The following is a 21,859-nucleotide window of genomic DNA, read 5'->3' as shown; positions in this document are numbered from 1 at the left end:
TTTTCCAGGCTTGTTATACTCAGGGTTGGGGAGTAACGGAATACATGTAGCGGGAATACGTATTTAAAATACAAAATATAAGTAACTGTATTCCACTACAGTTATGATTTAAATAATTTGTAATTAGAATACAGTTACATTCAAAAAGTATTTTGATTACTGAAGAGATTACTTTGCATTTTATTGTCATTTGTTTCATTTAATATTTAGTCCTTTCAGATGGAAAACATTTATACATATAAACGATGTGATCCAAAGTGCATTTGAACAGTGGTAAAACACTTTCTTTTGAAGTGTTACATTCATACGAGCAGACAGAGAAGTAAGTTTGAAGTAAGTTTGGAGCAGAAGAAATCAAAATATACCTTGTGTAAATTGTCAGCTTTACGGTAAGCTAAAATGCTATTTCTAGCCATTTTACATGCACGTTTCCAGGCACGATCATATTTTTTTATCAAGAAAATTCAAGTTGGATCATTTTTTTCTAGTAAAACCTTTGATATCGATAATATTATTTTTTTTATTATTATTTTCCTGTAAAAATATCTAAAAATCCTTAAAACAAGATCAATTTGATTGATCTTGTTTTAGAAACAACAATGCATAAGATATTTAGGTTTTTCAGAGAATGTATTTTTAACATGTGTATTTTGTCTTACTGTAATGGCAGAGTTTTTATAGCCAAAACAAGTGAAAAAAATCTACCACTACTGAAGAATAATCCAAAGTATTTAGAATATGTTACTGACCTTGAGTAATCTGACGGAATATGTTACAAATTACATTTTACAGCATGTATTCTGTAATCTGTAGTGGACTACATTTCAGAAGTAACCCTCCCAACTATAGTTATAATCTAGTACGCTGTTTGAGCTAGATGGCTGCCATGTAATAAAAAAAAAGCTGTTTTTGGGTCTGAGATAATGTGCCCAGACTCATTTTAACCCATGGACCAACAAAGAAAAAAATAAATACAGGAGAGAGAGAGAGAGAGAGAGAGAGAGAGATTAATCTGATTTATTTTACCTCAACTGAAGCAAATCATGATTAAGTGATAATGGGAGTCATCAATCCTTTATTTTTAATTAGTCTGTCATCAGTTTTAACACCTAAATTTTGGGAGAGACTAATAGAATAAATCACTGTTATATTAGCCTAAACAATAATGTATTCTGCAACCCAAGCTGCTGTTGTTTATAATATTTTGATCTATTTTGATCTATCAGGAGAATGTCTATTGCTGCATCCCAAAGCTTACACTTCTGTGCTTTCTTGAAAAGTGAGTAGTGTGAGTAGTGCAATGAAAAGAAGAGTACTACGAGTACCGTACTTGAATGATGTACTTCTTCAACCGATAAAAAAAATAAATAAAAAATGAATGTGGAATGTTGGACAATTCATGCACTTAGCAGTCTGACAAAACAATTGAAAATAATGGTAAATGTGGCAACTACAGAAACGTCTTTAAAGACAGCATCTTGCTAATGTGAGTTGAATTCTTTATCATCAACTCATGCTGGGTGAATATTTGTCATGTTGGACTAAAGTGCTGAAGCTGGCAGAAACACATCACATGTGTTTAAAACATCAATTCAGTCAGCTAAAAAAACAGAACGCATCAGAACAATCAGAACACATTAGCATTTACACTATAAATACAATGTGGTAGCATGCGATTCTGACTATCTCTGGATGTGGTTTGTCTGGTTGAATCACAAAATATTTTGGACCATGTTTGAGTTGTCCACTTTCAATTAGGTCACCAAAGATGGATGTTAATATGTTGCCCATGATGTTTAGATTTTCTTATCCTTTCAAAGCATGTAATTTTACTATAATTTTTTTTCCACAGCTAAAAAAAAAATAAAGAATTCAACCTGATCTCACAAAATGACGTGATTGTGCTAAAATGTTTCCTTTTTGAAAAATGAAAATGGAGTAGTTTATTACACGAATTGTGGCAGTACCGGGAAATGTGCACTGTGTGGCGCTAACAGCGAGTTAAATGTTCTCCCAAAAAGATGAGGTTTTTATGGTTGATAACTTGTTTTAAATCAACAAAATCTGCCTATATAACCTAAACCTAACCAATCATGCCAGAAAAAGAAAATGTATGATGAAAACTATCGAGTTTTAAATAAATGTCAAATAAATGTTTTAAATAAACGACTGAAAAGAGTAAGTCTCCCTCCACCCACCCTCACTACATTTTACAGGGGCACAATTGAGAGTATGCTGACCAGCTGCATCACTGTCTGGTATGGGAACTGTAACGCTGCAGACCACAAGACCCGGTCTGCAGACAGTGGGAACCCTCAGTAAGTCCAAGATGACATATTCATACATTTACTGAATGCACCTTTAATGCACCTTTAATTAGTACTTTAATGGTAAATTGGCAACTAACCATGATGGTTTAATTGTGAAAACATAATGCATTTTACAAAAGCACACAGTATACCATCATCTGACAACTTCAGAGCTCAAGGTCAGTCTACTTTAAAATGTAGGTATGCTAAAATTTAAATTTTCTGTGGAGGTTTTGAATTGGAGTTTTACCTACAGAACCCTACTGTTGTGCTCTATTGAGCTTTGCAATCACCATTAACACACTGACCCTGTGTTAATTTGTCTTCCTGGCCTTTTAAAGTAATTTCTACCAAGTCCACATGACGCTCTCTTCCCTTTATCTTCCCACCACATTTCATTTTAGCTTGCAGATGGAGAGTGTCACTGAAAATAAAATGGATTACTGTTCAAGAGCTTGTACAGTCGGTCTCTGATACCGGACTTGAAAGACATTTACCACAATAGTCTATCTCCAGTTCCCCAATAGCAATGCTTCTCTATTGAAGGTGAATTCATTTCAAAGCGAGGAGAGATAATTTTGCATGGTAATCTTTTTTATTGTGCTTGGGTGATTTGAGAGAGCTCTATTAGTCATGCACTAAATGGGGAAAAATGCTACTAATGAGTTTGGCACAACTTTCATCACCCTTCCATATTGCCACAGCCATGACAACTCCTTGGGCTAACTCAAGGCTCAGTGCGTTATCGTGCACTGGCCATTTCCATTTTGAAAAGCCAGAGCAGAGAGCCCATGGCAGCAATTCTCAGAGAAATCCCATAGGTGTGGCAGAGTCATGCTGAAAAACTTAATTTTATAATTGATTTGAATGACCTACTTGAAGTGAATTGCTGATCTCCTAAATGTGCAACTTTCATGTTTAATATGCTCATTTATATAGAGATGGATAGATTGGCCTTGATATCACATTCTGTGGCTCAGTGGAGCAATTTTCTTAGCTTGGAGTGAAGACCTTGCTACATTAATTGAAAAAATCTGTTAATTAAATTGTTAAAATGGTTTGTCATCAGCCAAGTTTCCATAGTAAATGGCTTCCTTCTTCTCTGCTGAACATGCTTCTTCAGTGCAAGTATTCTCCATAGAACACCGCTCCCATATTAAAATGACATTACATTACATATGTTCAATGTTATATATATGCTTATCTAAGCATGAGTTTGAGAACATTCCAAACAGCAAAGACCTTTATTTCAAAAGTGTTAATATGGCCACTGTCACACATTTTCTTATTTGATTAGTGACCTAGAAAGAGTAAAGAATCTTAAAAATTACTTATTCATTTTACATCCTAATGTTTCTTTGTTTAATTTAATTTAGTAGTTTCATCTTTGTTTCCAGGTTTAAATTAGATTTTGAATCCCAAATCTTCAATGTAGTCTCAGACTTGAAGCCCACTGTATGTATTATCTTATTCAAGTTAACAGCCAAGAGCATTGGACTTACAGTCAATAGAAGCTGCAAATAACAGGTCTTTTATTGGCTTTCAAAGCCTTACTGATGAGATAAACAGTGTGTGTGTGTGGTCCTGCTGAGTGGTCTCAGTAATCTTGAGGAGCTGTTGGTCAGCCTTTCCCAGTGGAACAGGAGAAACGTGTCACGGAGGAGCAGTGGTGGAATGACAGCCCCCGGGGAGCCGCACGCTCAGCTAGGGCCATTCACCAGCTATCTGACATGAACAGTCTGTCAGAGATGTCCTTCTGCAAAAGCGGCTAGCTCTCCAGACTACAGCTGGACCTGCCTGTCTGTCTGGAAACATAATGTTTGAAAGTTTCCTCTCTACAGAGAGCTCGGCTGCTGCACTGAAATGATCTAGGAAGATGTACTGCGACATTTTCACTTACCAAACTTACCCGAGGAGGAGAAAAAGTTGGGTTTGACAACTAAAAGCACAGGCATGTGGTGATTTCCATAAATGATTTTCATCTCGTTATTTTATTTGATGAATGCTGAAAGTCAGTATAGCTAAGACCAATTACACTCCACAAAATCTTTAGGGGCTGGAAAGTTAATTGAAGAAAAAAATAAAAAAAGAAGAACAACAACGACAACAAAAAAAAGCTTTGGAAAGCCATTAATGGACAGGCAAGCTATTTTGATTGGTGTATGAAAGTGCTGATGTGGAAGTAGTGGAAACTTTGAGCCTCATTATAATTCCCTCAAAGAGAGATCAGAAAGGGAAATTCACCTCTTTTTAGTTTTTTAGACTTTGTTGCATTGATTATTTTTATTTAGCCTGTTTTTGGTGAAGGACATGTGGTCAAGGTGGAATGGACAGATCTCAATATGGGAGGATAGCTTTGGCTTCAGGCTTTGCTCCTGAAAATCGGTTAATCAATAAGATCTGTCAGTTGTTTTCTACACAGTACATTATTTTATTCAGTGTCTGTCTATTTTTAAAGGAACAAATTATCAATAAATTTCTGGTATGTGTTGTTATACCTCTTTTATTGGAAAGTTCTTGGTCCTACAATGAAATGTACTGAATAATTAGTGTGATCTCATTTATTTTTGTAGTTATTAAAGTGTACATATACAGTATACATTTTTGTGTGTTTGGACAGACACTGAAACATACAATATCATCTTACTGACAGCATCAAAAATTTTAACTATTTTGCTTATGTCTAAAGTTAAAATGTACAAAATCTTTTCAAATTCCCTGAAGACTGGTCATAACTTAAAATTACACAATCCCATAATGGGACTCTCATTTATCAGTAAGTGAAGGAGAGACTTTGTCCATAAAATATATTTTTAATGGTAAATGCATTTATAAATGAAATGCAAATGTAACTAATGAATTTAAAGTAATATATACTCTTTGTATAACTGAATTTAATTATCATCAAAGCTCAACAAGTATGTTTATAATATAAGTGAAACATTGTTATAATTAATCAAATTATGTAAATGTGTTGACTGCATTAAATAAATGTGATGCCGTTATCAAATTTAATGAAATTATAAATACAGTAAAATCAAGCTATTAATTCAATAATCTATGAACCTCAAAGAATTCATAAACATCTATCCTTGAAGGATTTGTTCAACCAAAAATGAAAAATGTTTACTCACCCATGTGTTGTTATAACCACATATGACTTATTTTTTTTAACACAAAGGGATAAATTGTGAAAAAATGTTGTGTTCAGTGATGTCATACATACAATCAGATGCTACAGTCAGACAGAGAGTAAAGGAGTATCTTTCGATAACCGAAAGTGAAGTGGAAGAACTGGAGAGAAAGGTGGAGAGCGCAGGGATGTCTGTCACCTCTATTCTGAACCAGTGTGTGTGCGCTTGTATGTTTGCGTGCGTGTGTGACAGACCTCCGCCTGAAAAGACCTCTGCAAAATCAAGTAGTTTTAACCAGCAAGTGAGATACTGCTTCATCAGAATTTTATCAGAATGATTTTGGACCAGTGCCAGTTGGAGTTACCCGGTGCAAAGCAAAATTTAGAAACCAAGTGATTGACAGAATGTCTCATCACGCCTGGTTAGGACAAAAATGGTGTGACTATAGCTGCATCAGCCTACTCTATCTCTCTGTTTGATTGAGGACTCCAGTTCAAATAAATAAGGCTTGGCAAAGAAATGCATACAATTCTTTTCAAAACTCCTTAGACATGTTTTGTAAGTTCTGTTCTCTGGTTTGTGTGCAGCTATGTTGTGTTTTCTGTTGATAATATTGCTGGTGGTCCTGTGAATGGCCCACCTCACGAGAGGCTGCAGCATACTCGTGAAAGAAGCTCTAAAGCTCGAGTGCAGTCTGTCTCATGAACGTGTACATGAGATCAACAATCGATCAAGAGTTTCACTTAATACATTAGATTTTGGTTTGTTTCTCACCATACCTTATCGGATGCTTTCATAACAATCATGAGTCTCATGGAATAATTTAATATACTTCTGAATTAAATTTTTGTGTACTTTTAAAGCTTGAAGAGGTGGTCACCATAAACTTTTTGTGTTAAGAAAGAAAGTCGTATTGGGTTATAACAACACAGGGGTGAGTAAACAATGACAACATTTAAGTTTCTGGGTGAACCTTTAATGTTGTTCAGATGTAAAAGGTTTTTCATTTAGAAGCTGTCATGAATATGATTTTCAAATTCCAGTGTCTATCTAAATGATAGTTCTAGAATCAAACGTTACAAACGAATACCTACAAATGCTAATACGACCACACTGTTGTAACTATTAAGTTAACATGGGTTATTTATAAATATGGGTTATTCTAAACCTATTGAGCTGCCTAGACAGCATTTTTTAGGCATCACTTATGTTTAACACATCCTGTAGCAGTACTTTCTACCTCTGACGTAAGCCGCTAGTAAGAGAGGGGATTGCATTTCAATTATGCTCTGGTTTGGTAGCATATAAATGTGGCAGTATTGACGCTATACGTGTGTGCGTCTTTCTTGTGTCAGTGAGCGAGTCATCATTTTCCGGCGTGGCGTGTGAATGCCGGAGAGGGTGGACTGAGGAGCTTTGCGGGACGCTTTCAGCAACAGCTGTCTCCATGGATTAATGTTTAATACACCACTGAGTTTCTGTGCCATATGAGTCGCCAAATAACAGGTGCGGGCCAACGTGTAAGGGGCTTTGGGCTTTAGGGTTACAGTGGGCTTTGGTTCTCATCCAAACAGCTGTTTGGATGCCTGTTTTGCATGTCTGCTTTGCTTTATATCATTGGTGGGATATCGGACTGTGTTACTGCAATTGTTATCCTGTTCACGGAAGCTGAGGGATACGGGAGTGTACGAATTCGCTGTTGGATTGGACCGATCAGCGCTATTAACTCGTCTGTTGCAGCTCATGTGTCGCTGCGCAGTGCTTGTTCATTCTCTCTAACTGTTTATATTCGCAGCGTTTGACACTCGCAGGATCAGCTGGACCGCTGGTTTGGGCCTTTGGCGTGGTGCCCTCATCTTTGATTGCAAATGTGCCGTAGGTAACAAACTTGAATCAAAGCCTTAAGGGGCATGCAATAGACGGTCAGTCACCTAGCTGTCACCAGTCAATTCTGAAGTTTTGTTTTCCTTTGCTTATTTGGTTTTCAAGTGAATTGATTTGGTTTTGTTTTATACTTCTCATTTTGATTTGAGTTTGTTTTTGTGTATTTTATATATATATATATATCTTTTTTGTGATTTGATTTGAGGTTTTGTCTGTTTGATATACACTATATTGCCAAAAGTATTCGCTCATCTGCCTTTAGACGCATATGAACTTAAGTGACATCCCATTCTTAATCCATAGGGTTTAATATGATGTCGGCCCACCCTTTGCAGCTATAACAGCTTCAACTCTTCTGGGAAGGCTTTCCACAAGGTTTAGGAGTGTGTTTATGGGAATTTTTGACCATTCTTCCAGAAGCGCATTTGTGAGGTCAGACACTGATGTTGGACGAGAAGGCCTGGCTCGCAGTCTTCGCTCTAATTCATCCCAAAGGTGCTCTATCGGGTTGAGGTCAGGACTCTGTGCAGGCCAGTCAAGTTCTTCCACACCAAACTCACTCATCCATGTCTTTATGGACCTTGCTTTGTGCACTGGTGCGCAGTCATGTTGGAACAGGAAGGGGCCATCCCCAAACTGTTCCCACAAAGTTGGGAGCATGGAATTGTCCAAAATCTCTTGGTATGCTGAAGCATTCAGAGTTCCTTTCACTGGAACTAAGGGGCCAAGCCCAGCTCCTGAAAAACAACCCCACACCATAATCCCCCTCCACCAAACTTCACAGCTGGCACAATGCAGTCAGACAAGTACCGTTCTCCTGGCAACCGCCAAACCCAGACTCGTCCATCAGATTGCCAGATGGAGAAGCATGATTCGTCACTCCAGAGAACGCGTCTCCACTGCTCTAGAGTCCAGTGGCGGCGTGCTTTACACCACTGCATCCGACGCTTTGCATTGCACTTAGTGATGTATGGCTTGGATGCAGCTGCTCAGCCATGGAAACCCATTCCATGAAGCTCTGTACGCACTGTTCTTGAGCTAATCTGAAGGCCACATGAACTTTGGAGGTCTGTAGCGATTGACTCTGCAGAAAGTTGGCGACCTCTGTGCACTATGCGCCTCAGCATCCGCTGACCACACTCTGTCATTTTACGTGGCCTACCACTTCGTGGCTGAGTTGCTGTCATTCCCAATCGCTTCCACTTTGTTATAATACCACTGACAGTTGACTGTGGAATATTTAATAGTGAGGAAATTTCACGACTGGACTTGTTGCACAGGTGGCATCCTATCACAGTACCACGCTGGAATTCACTGAGCTCCTGAGAGCGGCCCATTCTTTCACAAATGTTTGTAGAAGCAGTCTGCATGCCTAGGTGCTTCATTTTATACACCTGTGGCCATGGAAGTGATTGGAACACCTGAATTCAATTATTTGGATGGGTGAGCGAATACTTTTGGCAATATAGTGTATTTCTGATTGTGATTTACTTGAGGTTGTTTTCTCGTATGTGTCTTTTTTTTAATTTATGGGCTGTTTTTGTCTGTTCTAGTCAGTCAGCAAACCAGTTGTCGTGGTTGCCGGACTAATATCAGATGGGCAGAACTGGTTTGGTGAACTCTAAGTGGTTGTGTGAGGTGCGTCGTGCCGATTAACGTGTTTTTAGTAAATAATTTGTCAAGCGTGTGTTTGTGTTCCACCCTGTGTCTTGTTTTTCCTTCAGAATTGGGGCAGCCAGCTGTAGAGGATCAGCATCTCCCCGTGTTGTGGTGGTGGGTCCCTTGCCTGAATGCCGTGTTTACAGTGAGGTGTGGTGTGCTGTGGTGTGAGTGTGCACATATGATTGCTGTGTCCATCCTGTTTAGGAGTGCCGGTCCCCAATTCTGAAGTGGTAACGTCCATGTGTGTTATTAGTGTGATTATTTTGTTTCTTTTGATCTGAGGTGTTTTTCATGTCTTAAAGCTTGATATTTTTATGGGTTTCAAATAAAGATTTCTATTTGTTTTACTCAACCTATGTCTGATACCTGACTCGGCCGTAAACGAACTTGTGAGCCTTGCTCAAATGTTAAGGGCTTTTCCCCGGAAATAGACCCCTGGGGTGGCGTAGTCGTTAACTGGGTAGCAGTCCACCTTATTCTGTGGTCTGTTTATCCATGCTAGTGTGTGTGTGTGTGTGTGTGTGTGAGGGTTAGGGAGAATTTCCTAAACGTTCCAGTAGCCCTCCCTCCAGTTATAATTGCCACATACTTTCAATTAAAACATTTTTTTTTTCTACAACCCCAATTCCAAAAAACAGTATGAAAAATGCTAATAAAAACAAAAGGAGTGATTTGTAAATTATATTCACCCTTTGCTTTATTGAAAGCAATACAACTACACATTATATGAAGTTTTACCTTATGAATTTCATTGCTTTTTTGAAAATGTACAGTAATTTCAAATAAAATGATTGTAACATGCTCCAAAAAAGTTGAGACTGGGGTAATTTAAGACTAATAACAATTTGACGAGTTGGAATAACAGGAGATGTTAAACAGGTGAAGCAATTGTGTCATAGTATATAAGGAGCCTCCAAAAACAGCCTAGTCCTTCAAGAGCAATGATCGTCCAAGACTTGTCAATTTGCCAAAAGATGCTTCAGAAAATAATCCAGCACTTTGAGAACAATGTTCCTCAAAGACAAATTGGAAGGATTTTGGATTCGGTGCACAATACAGTTAAAAGATTCAAGGAATCTGGTCAGATCTGTGTGCGTAAAGGGCAAGATAAAAACCACTTCTGAATGCGCATGATCTCCGATCACTCAGACGTCACTGTCTTAAATGTCATTCATCTGTAACGGATATCATGAACATGGGCTTGGGTAAACCTTTGTTAGTCAACACCACTCGCCGCTGCACACACAGATGCAAGTTAAGACTTTACTTTGCAAAGCAGAAGCCATACATCAACACTGTCCAGAAGCACTGCCGACTTCTCTGGGCTCAGTCTCATCTTAGATGGAAAGTATAACAGTTTTTGAAAAACACAGCCATCGTGTTCTCCGGGCCAAAGAGGAAAAGGACCATCCAAACTGTTATCAGCGTCAGGTCCAAAAGCCAGTGTCTGTATGGGCCAGGGGTGTGTCAGTGCCAATGGCATGGGTAACTCGCACATCTGTGAGGGCAACATTAATTAACAGAAATATAAAAATTTTGGAGCAACATATACTGCCATCCAGCATGTCTTTTCCAGGGACGTCCCTGCATTTTACAGCAGGACAACACCAAACCGCATACTGCCTGGATAACAAGTGCATGGCTGCATAAGCAGACAATGTGGGTGCTAGACTGGCCTGCCTGCAGTCCTGACCTGTCTACAATTGAGAATGTGTGGCGCATTATGAAGCACACCATACGGCAAAGAATACCCAGTACAATTGTGTAGCTGAAGACCTACATAATGGATGAATGGGGGAAAATTCCACTTTCTAAACTTAACAAAATTGTGTCTTCAGTGCCTAAATGCTTAAGTGTTTATTATAAGAAATGGTGATGTTTCACAGTGGTAAACACTCAACTGTCCCAACTTTTTTGGAGCGTGTTGCAATCATCTGATTTGAGATGACTGTATATTTTCAAAAAAGCAATGAAATTCACAAGGTAAAACATCATCATCAATGTGTAGTTGTAGTGCTTTCAATATAGCAAAGGGTGAATATAATTGACAAATTAATCATCTTTGTTTTTATTAACGTTTTTCATTCTGTCCCAACTTTTTTGGAATTGGGGTTGTATTTATTGTGGAATTCAAGTTGTAATGGATGTCTTGGATTCTTTTAAATGACAGATTGTGAACAACAATACTGTTCCATGTAATGCTCATAACTAGCAGAAGGTAAAGAGGAACAGTTCCTGCTGGTTTCACAGTTAACTGTAAATGTGTGAAACTCTATTTTAATGTGTGGGTATTGGGCAGTATGGTTCAGATCCAGCCAAGGCCTAACTTAAAAAAAAAAAAAAAAAAAAAGGAAATGAAATGAAATGAAATGAAAACAGCAATAGCCATCATCCTGCTGCAAATGCCAATGGTAGAACCCTGGGGGCACTTGTTGGCAATTACCCTTATCTAAATTACCATGGAACAAAATAAACAATAAATGGCACTTTGGAGTCATTGCACGTTTATTCTTAGTGATACCCTTTGTGCTGAATGCAAGTTTGTATTTCATTCATAAGATCAGTCTTATCTGGGTGAAAAAAGGAGAGTGTGGCATTATTGTTTGCAAGCTGAAATAGAGCAATTATTTGAAGAGGTTATCACCGCTGGCCTAGTTTTTAGCACACAGGACGTAAAGTCCACATTTTCAGAAGTGTGCTATGCGTTTGTAAAAAAGTGCAGGAATAAATTGTTTTCTCTTGTGATTTTTTTTGTCCTTCACCTTGTCTTTAACCTGTCATCTCAGCTGTGCACAACAGCATAATCACAGTATTTTTCCAGCGCACCACTCTTGTTGGATTTGATTAAGTGTAAAGCTGGTTTGGACTAAGTAAAACTAAAATATATTGTGAGAAGTATTGTAATGACATTAGAAGATGTAGCACATTTCCAGTAAATTAAGATGTATGCCTCATTCTTAATAAAAATCAGGAAAGGGGGCCTGGGTGCTCAGCGAGTACTGACACTGACTACCACCCCTGGAGTCGCGAGTTCGAATCCAGGGTGTGCTGAGTGACTCCAGCCAGGTCTCCTAAGCAACCAAATTGGCCTGGTTGCTAGGGAGGGTAGAGGCACATGGGATAACCTCCTCGTGGTCGCTATTAGTGGTTCTCGCTCTCAATGGTGCGCGTGGTAAGTTGTGCGTGGATCGCGCAGAGTAGCATGAGTCTCCGCGGTGTCATACACAGAAAGCCACATGATAAAATGCACGGATTGACTGTCTCTGAGACTTGTCCTCCACCACCCGGATTGAGGTGAGTAACCACGCCACCACGAGGACCTATAAAGTAGTGGGAATTGGGCATGCCAAATTGGGGAGAAAAGAGTATGAAACAAAAATATCAGGAAAATGTAATCACTGCCAAACTGCAACAGACTGTTTCACTACTATGTTGTTAATGAGAAGAATTGATTATAGGTGTTATTATGTGGTCTTACAGGTCTCAGAAATGGAGACGCAATTTGACCTATTATACTCAAGAGACTCTCTGTTTGGAAAATGGGAAGTTGGGAATCTGAGGATTTGGGAATCTCATTTTTATTCTCATCAGACATTAATGCTGTTTTGTCACCTTTCAAGAATTATTATTTGAATGAGCTGGGTCGGTGGGTGGGTGCCAATTCGGGGGCTGGAATAAGGAATTTGAGAGCAACAAAGGACAATACGTGAGATGAGAAGCGGAAAGATGGAGGGTTAGGGAAGCCAAGTCCATATGTTTGTAGGTGGTGTTGCCACAAATCCAAGCTTTAGAAATGTGTGATTGTATTATGTATCTGTTCATAACACTGCTAAATACTTTAAAACAACTGCAGACGAGAGTGTTAAAAATCAAACAGTATGGGTACAGTTATAGAACAAATCATATAATATATACCAACATGATTGTTTAATAGGCTGTTAAACATTCACTGTAAAAACAACAACAACAAAACTGTTAATAATTTTAATGGAAAATAATGTAAAAATGCTACAGTAATATACTGGTCATTGGTTAACTACACGTTACCTTGCGATATGAAAAAAATATATTACATTTACATAACAAGACATTACATGTAATGTTATAATGCTAAAAAAAAATATATGGATTAGGTCTACCATATAGTTTATTAAAAACAATTATAATAATTCAATTCAGAAAGACACTAGGCTACATGTACTTTTTCTGTAAAACACTGTTTAAGTAGTTTTTGTTAGTGGAAACTATTAGATTTATAAATAAATAAAATAATAATAATAATAATATTAATAATAATAATTAATATATATATATATATATATATATATATATATATATATATATATATATATATATAAGCAAGCAGATTTAATTAGTTCAGGTAGGTTGGTGTATTTTTGTTGCTGTTATATTATAATATATAATTAACAACATCACAATAACACATTTTTATATTATTATTAGGGCTGTCAATTTAACATGTTAATTTAGTGTGATTAATTATATAAGAAATAACTCGCAATTAATGCCCCCTGATGCGTACGTAAATTCTGTAATAAATGTACAGATTTTCCTACCATACAAGCAATTCAAGCTTGAACTACATCTGTTTTTACGAGCCATGTCAGTATGTGGCAGCATGCCTCAACAATCCTCACATGCAGCACAGCCAGAGAATGAGAACCGCTCACTTAGGAAGAAGCACAAGAGAACACAGGAATTTTGAGACACAGTTTTCAAAGTTTCCGTTACTTTTAACGTGACGCAATTTCCTAAAATTGCGTCGTTTATAATGCTGAATCCCAGTGAGACGCTCTAAACGCGTCCGTCTGAGGCATGCACATGTACATACTGCGACAATTAAAAATAGCTCAGATGTAAGCGTCCAGTGTGAACTGGACACACTTGACAAACTAAGTGCAAAACAGATTGCTGTCAACTGACGGCTTGTTCAATTATATGATAATAAAACTGGATATTTATGATTCAATTTGCAGAGGACCTATAGTCGAGTTTGTGTGTCTATGCGCTTGTGTCTGTTTGCCTTGGTCTAGCAAAAATTAATTTTTTGAAAGCCTTGTTTTGATAAATGGCATACATCTCCCAAGGCATCGATTCTTGGATGCCTGCAAAAAATTCAATTTCAATCGATAGATTTAAAAAATAATTACTATGTTTATGGCAGTATGTGATTTGTTTTTTTGTGACATTTGCAATGAATAATGCAGTGACTGAACTACCTGCATTCATTGTTTTACTGATTTAATAATTCATGGTCTTTGGCTTTTGAAAGCACCGTGGGGCGACTGCTGTGTGTGCAGCTTTTGAAAGCTAAGTGCCTTATTAATATTACGGGTGATGGACTCCCTGGTTTTAATGAGCCTCACTGTCAGCCTGAACTTTATAGATCAGTTCAAGGAGGGTCTCAAGGGACTTCCACAACACACTCACAAGATAGTTTATTACTAGTACAGTAAGTGTCCAGAGAGCCTCAGTTCAAATTGAGACACATGGAGCTTAGTGCACTGTAGACGCACATCCTAAAGATTGCTTACAATAACGTCTTTGCATCAAGTATAAAAACAATTAATAATTGAACATTCTGTATATTATAAAATTAAATTAAGCCTCTGTTTGTCACCAGACCATTGCTGTTTTACAAAACATGGTAAATTGTGGAAATTTGCATAAATGGAGCGTCTCCCAGAACACTCATTTGCAGGGGTGGAAAGAGTACTAAAAAATAATACTCAAGTAAAAGTACTGTTACTTCCCAAAAAATGTAGTGTGAGTAGAGTAAAAGTACCTGTCCTAAAAACTACTCAAGTAAGAGTAAAAGAGTAGCTCATTTAAAAGTACTCATGAGTAGTGAGTATTGAGTACTGAGTTGTGTGTGGTGATGGGAGCATGGTCGTGTATCTGTCTGTGGGAGAGAGAGACCAGAGAGAGACTGTTCCTGTGTGTGCGACAAGAATTATTGACTCATTTGTGATTATTTGGTCACTGGGTGCCCTTTTGTATAAGTTTTGTGAATGACGCTGAAGAGTAATAAAAATACTCAAGGTGACAGTTTGCTGCCTCCTGACTCCTTCATTGCCCAGATTGCGAACGTGTTACACCCTGTTATAATAAACACTGTATGCTGTAATTTCAAAATGTAGCACACATACCATAATTTACATTCCCTTTTATGGCTGTTTGCCAGAAAGAATAAAAAATATAGGTATTTTATTGGTATTTTTGACGGCCAACTTTTAAAAAACATCACTTATCTATGATAAACACTACATGAATCTGATTCCAAAAAAATAAAAAGGGAGACGTGATTACATCAGTGCTTGAAGTGGGGCGATACGTAGCGGTACGCAGTACCTGCTCTTCTATCATTTACTCTACACAGTACCGGCAGTTTTTCTTGCATACCACCACTTCTCAGAGTCTCCCGGTACAATGCAATGTCTTTATTTAATGCAAGTCAGTGATTTAATGCAGCCCGCCAATCACTTTTATCTGACCTTCCAAATGATTGTGATAAAATCGCGGAAAACATCCGAATGCTCTCTAAGCAAAACTCAGCGGTGAGTTTAACAACACTCAACACGTGCAACAGCATTGGTGATAGTTAAGCAATCCGTGATACAGTTCCAGAGGAGCGAGCATGTTTAAGCTTGTCTGAGCATAGTTCAGTTTCACTCTTCTCCAAAACATGAACCAGCAACTTTTGGGTGACATTTTATCCCATCTTATTTACTCAGATGTATATATGCAAACTGCTTAGCTGCTGGGTTCAGTCAAAACTACAGACTTAAAAAACAAAGCTGTTACAGAAGTGATGTCAGCTCATATGCCCAACCTTGATGAAAACCGAATCTTCAAAGAAAATTCATAAGACAATTTGCTTTTATTCTCCATTCTTTTCTGTAGTGCTCGTCAAGAGATTATGTGAACTGTCATTTAACTTGCCTATGCATATATCCTGACAGTGTTTGGTTCTACATCATTCTGAATCCTGAACATCATCAAATCAGTTTGTTCACTAAGTTTGTTTCTAATGATTATTATCTGCACAAGTATCTGGCTCCTGTGTGTCATGTCCCGCACAATAGAGGAGGTAGAGTAGGGGTGAGAGAAGTTGTTTGGTACAGGGGCCACATCGGGCTTTCAAGGAATAATTCACCCAAAAATGAATATTATCTTATAATTTACTCACCCTCATGCCATCCCAGATGTGTGTGACTTTCTTTCAGCAGGAGAACACAAACAAAGATTTTAGAAGAATATCTCAGCTCTTTTGGTCCATACAATGCAAGTGAGTCTTCAGAAGCAATATGATAAGTTGGGTGAGAAACAGATCAATATTTAAGTCCATTTTTAATATAAATTCTCCTCCCTGCTCAGTCAATCTCCACTTTAACTTTCACATTCTTCTTCTTGTTTTTTTGGTGATTCACATTCTTCATGCATACCGCCACCTACTGGACAGGGAGAAGAATTTCTAGCAAAAATCTTAATTTGTGTTCAGCAGAATAAAGAGTCATACACATTTGGAGTAAATGATGAGAGAATTTTCATTTTTGCATGAACTATTCCTTTAAGTAGCACATAGGGGGCCACATTGTCATTTGAGATACAATGTTCTGCACTGATTTAGTTCTTGTATCTTTTAAGCCCAGAAAAAGTTTGCAGAAAAGCACAATTTTCTGAAGTTTGTGACTGGTGGAATGTTCTGCCTGAAGTATTGCTCTACAAAGGTTGATACTTTTCTATCAGGCATTAGAAAAAACTTGATAAATGCTAAGCATAATTATACATTATTTTATCATCTCTACTTTCCTGGTAATTTATTATACAAATTAACACTACATCTCTATGTAGGTGCTACTGGTTGTTTAAATCAGTTTTACTATCAGAAATAATCAATAATTAATTGTTATTAATTATGGAATAATTAAATAACAATGAAATAATAATTAAATGATAATTAAATAGAATTTAACTCATTAAATTCTATTCTCGGGGCACCACTCTTTGAAAAGAGAAAAATGATAGCAAGTTACTGATTCTCACAAAACAAAATCTACCCTGTAGGTTGAGTATCTTAATTGTTTATCAAAATAATCAAAAAGGGGAAAAACTAGTTAAATTATTGCTATACAAATCTAATAGTAATCTAGTTACAGTTAGTTCCTAACACCAATAAAATAACAGTACTCTGAGGTAACTTGGGAGTTCTTCACGTGGCAGAGGTTGGCTTCAACACAATATTCAAACAAAAACAACAGGAGTACTTATTATAATATAACAAGATTTATTATAATCAAGCAGTAGTGAACACAGCCAATACTATCCGAATATAATCCAAAAATAAATCAAGGAAATCCTAAACTAACAGTGGAGCTATATGCTAGTGTGTGTGTGTGTATGTGTGTATATGAGTGTATGTGTGTGTGTGTGTGTATGTGTGTGTGTGTGTGTGTGTCCAGATGCGGTAACAAAGGAATCAAAATGGAGGATCAGGTTCAAAATGGAGGGTTAGATCCAAAATGGAGCTGATACCACGTGAGGGTGGAAATGAGCAGACACACAAAGGAACTAACGAAACAGGCGGGAGAATTTGGTTCACCAGCCTGAGTCGAACATAAACCGCGGTGGCGCTCACTCAATGAATATCAGTGAGAGAGAGAGAATGAGAGTGAGAGGGAGAGGAAAAGTGCATGCAATTTAATTAAGGGTAACCGCTCGTAACAGCGGGACTGAATTACTAGTTCAGATCACTCAACAAAACAAATGTAACCCCAAAAGAAAACTAAATACAAATCTCCCAACTCGAAACAGCGAGCAGAGTTTAACATACAAATATACTCAAAACATCAGCATTTAGAAATACGATTTAGTTTCACAAGAAACTAAAGTTTCTAAACTAAATCTGCCCAGATATCAAGCCTTACTTGGGAAATCCTGTGTGATTTCAGTACGGTTGTCCGTTAGAATTTCTGTGGTGGTGAGCAGTCATGAGAAATGGTCTGGATGGTCCCTTGTTTTACGCTCGTCGGCGAAAAGATGCGTCTCTGCTTTATTTTTCTGATCCAGCGGTGGAGAAGAATGCAGAAGGTATTCAACATTGACAGAAAAAGAGGGAGAAGGGAAACTGGTCGCCTTTCCGTTTTTCAAAATAAATTCACTGTTGTCTTGCAGTGGAACTGAACCGGTTATTATAAGTATACTAGAAGACTTGAACAAAGCTAAGTTAATCTTACACTACCATGGCCAGATGGTAAGGTTAGAAAAACGTGGTCTCTTTGTTCTTTGTCCAAAAAGGAGGGAAAACTCCTTCAGTACTGCACAATACAGATGTCCCTTAACAGCCAGCCGGAGCTTAGCACAGAGAGGCCGAACTACATCTGTCCACTGGTTTTATTGACAAGATGACGTCATCAGTCATAGGCCGCTTTCGACCAATGGCGTTTGAGACTGGGTCCATGGGCGGGGTCTTCGCATCCAGTTGTGAATTTGTGAAGGATCCTGGGAAACTGAGTTCAGTGTCTCTCCTTTGATTATAGAACAAAGGGCCATGCGGTCTCTGCTGCCATTTTGAGTGGGCTAAGGCCCTACATCTACATCAGGCATCATTATAAAAAATATAATTATTATTAAATATGTCACTCTTTTATTATGTTATATTAATACCTTTAAAGCTACTCAAGTTATTTAACCAAAAGCAGTGAACGGTTTTCTCATTATATTGTTATTTGATCAATAGCCTTTTAATGCCACAGGAGACAGTGGTCTATTCGGTTACATGTACACTTCAAGTCTGACATTTTGTTACAAATACACTTTTTGTCCCACTGTTTACATTCACTTTAGACATAACCGACTGCGTTCACATTAATGCCTCACCAAGATGGGCATTTTGGCGGAAATATGAAGTGTATTTGATCGTTTAGTCGCGTACCCACATTAGTGCTCTCGGATCACACACTCATGTAAAGCGCACACACATTAGCCACCTGTCAGTCAAACAGCATGCGGCTACAGATGCCAGGAAATTTAAAGTCAGTCCTTTATATTTTATCTAGATCAACCAACCAGTGGTTGTCTTGCTATCGCAATCGATGTAATGAACACCCCTGGTCTAGATGTAGAACATAGGCTAAGTATAGAAAATTATATAACCGATATCGAGGACATCTCTTTTTTTCGATAAACATTGAGATTGTTTTATCACCCAGTCCTACTGATAACATTGTATTAATCTCTCACAGTAACCCAATAATCTCAGTGATAGATAGCTAAATTACAGGCTACATTATAGACACATAGAATCTAGTAAGCAGAAATATTAAATATGTTTCTTCAAATTAATGGTGTTGAACTGTGCTTGAGGCATCCTCCACATTCATAACAGTTGAAGCCCTGTCTACAGTGCCGTTCAAGTTTTTCACGAGTGATTTGATTTGACGGGTGTCAGAGACTCTCCCAAGCCAATCACTTTGATGAATAAAAATAAAATCAGGACAGGGAGGTATCCAACAGAGACAGAGGGAAAATAGTGCAATAAAAGTATAGTTACAGCACTTAAAATATACTTAAGTAAAAGTATACAATTTATAAACTACTTAAAAAAGTACAATTCCTGGGAAAAACTACTTAATTACAGTAACGTGATTATTTGTAATTCGTTTCTTTACACCCTGCTCATTTGTCAACAATCATAGCACCTTTTATGATAGAGTGTAATGCATATAAAATATCCTGTTATTTTATAATGCAAGAACAAAAAGACTACATTAGAGTCAAGTTGTTTCAGCATTTTTTAAATAAGCTGTTTAATTCATCATTATTGCTGTCAACCAGATTTTTTGCACTGCAGGTCCTTTACAAGAAAACAACATAACTCAATTAAAATTTCTGCATTTGCACAAGAGCTGTTTCATTCGCTTGACACAAATATGAATTTATCATGCCTTATAACACTTTGTACAGTCAGACATTTCATAACTACAGCACATAAAAGACTCAAAACAGATAACTTAAGATAATAAGCCAAAAAACTAAATTACATGGAAGACTGTGGAACACAGACAAATCTCCAATGCTGAATCATTCTATTTATGTATTGCCCAAAGATATTGTTAGGAGAGTTCCTCTCTGCATCATTTTGCATTGATCTGTAGGTGCTTGATGGGTTTATGGGCTTGATATGTATGGTGACAGGACTGCTCTGCCTCAAATCATTTTGAAGGGCACATCATTCACATTTACTGCAGGAGTAAAATTCTAGACGGTTCACTGTACTTATTTAATTCAGTGCAGGACTTTGTTGCTCTAATGTAATGATCAGATTAGACTGAAATTAATCAGGTTGCTTTCTTAGAGGAATAAAAAATAAGAGAAACAGAATGACCGGTTTAATTTATAGGATAATGCCATTTCCCTATGAAATCAATGGCATTTGGTGTTCATTCTGTTTAGCAAGCACAAATTTATAATTTTATTTGAGATTTAAACTGGCATCACCAAAAAGAACTGTAAAAATCATTTTTAAAAAGGTTTTTTGAACATTCCTCCCGATAGGGATTGTCTTCAAACATGTTTCCCGAACAGCCACCCATCTTTCATTAGTCGACCAAACAGATATTCCTGCCCCAAACAGCTGCAATTGGTCGAGCCAGTTTTGCTGGTTGGGATGCTAAAACAAACAGTGGTGTGTTTCCTGTGCAACAACGTAACTCACAGCTTAACCACCATAGTATGATGCATCATTGGTGAAATTAACAGTCACGACTGTTTCCCGAAACCACTGAAACTATGTTAACAATCCATTGTTCGAACCATGTTGGTTCAATAATATTAAGCTATCGTTGATAACGTTACACAGGGGATGGAGTAATAATAACTTTTGTGGAAATCAAATTGATATCAACTGATAATAGCTCATTTAAACATACACTACAATGTGAGAAAGCTGCATGCGACAGATACATTGCTTTGCAATAGTGGGGTTTCCCTCTACATTAGACTTCAGGGTTCCCCGACACACTTGAGCACATACAGTACAGTGCAAAAGTTTTAGGCACTTGTGAAAAATGTTGCATAGTTAGGATATCTTCAAAAATAATGAAATAAATAGTTTTCATTTATCACATAATGTCATACAAATTCCAGTAAATATAATAAAAGCTAAATCAATATTCGGTGTGACCACTTTTGCCTTTAAAACAGCACCAATTCTCCTAGGTACACCTGGACACAGTTTTTCTTGGTTGTTGGCAGAAAAAATGTTCCAAGCTTCTTGGAGAATTCGCCACAGTTCTTCTGTCTCAATTGTTTCTGTCTCTTTATGTAATCTCAGACTGACAAGATGCTCAGTGGGGGACTTTGTTTTGGGATCATGACATCTGTTTCAGGGCTCCCTGTTCTTCTGTTCTAATCCTTTCTATTTGCAAAAGTAATGTTGGGGAGTTTAACATTTATATTTCCTACTGACACACTAAAGCTGAAGATATAAATAACCATCTTAAGACAAATGCATTTGTGAAACATCTTATGTGCCTAAGACTTTTGCACAGTACTTTACATGCCATTTATATATTAACATGGACACATAAGCCGTGTTCTTAGACATAAATCATGTGAGTTATAGCGCTTAACCCCGGAATAAACCGTTTTCTTAAGTGCATGTAAACAGGGTCAAAGTCTTGACAGAATGAAAGGTATATGTGGAATGATAGATATAGAAGCCTTGGTGAAGTAAAATGATGTCCACACAGCAAACTAACAAGGAATGCTTCAAACCACAGGTGAAGAGCTGTAGTTCCAACCACACAACTTTGCAATGCTTTTTGTGAATGTTCGTAGAAACTATGG

Source organism: Myxocyprinus asiaticus, chromosome 13 (assembly GCF_019703515.2).
Source record: "Myxocyprinus asiaticus isolate MX2 ecotype Aquarium Trade chromosome 13, UBuf_Myxa_2, whole genome shotgun sequence".
NCBI lineage: Eukaryota > Metazoa > Chordata > Actinopteri > Cypriniformes > Catostomidae > Myxocyprinus > Myxocyprinus asiaticus.
The sequence above is the reverse complement of the archived record's forward strand: the minus strand, read 5'-3'. Positions refer to the sequence as shown.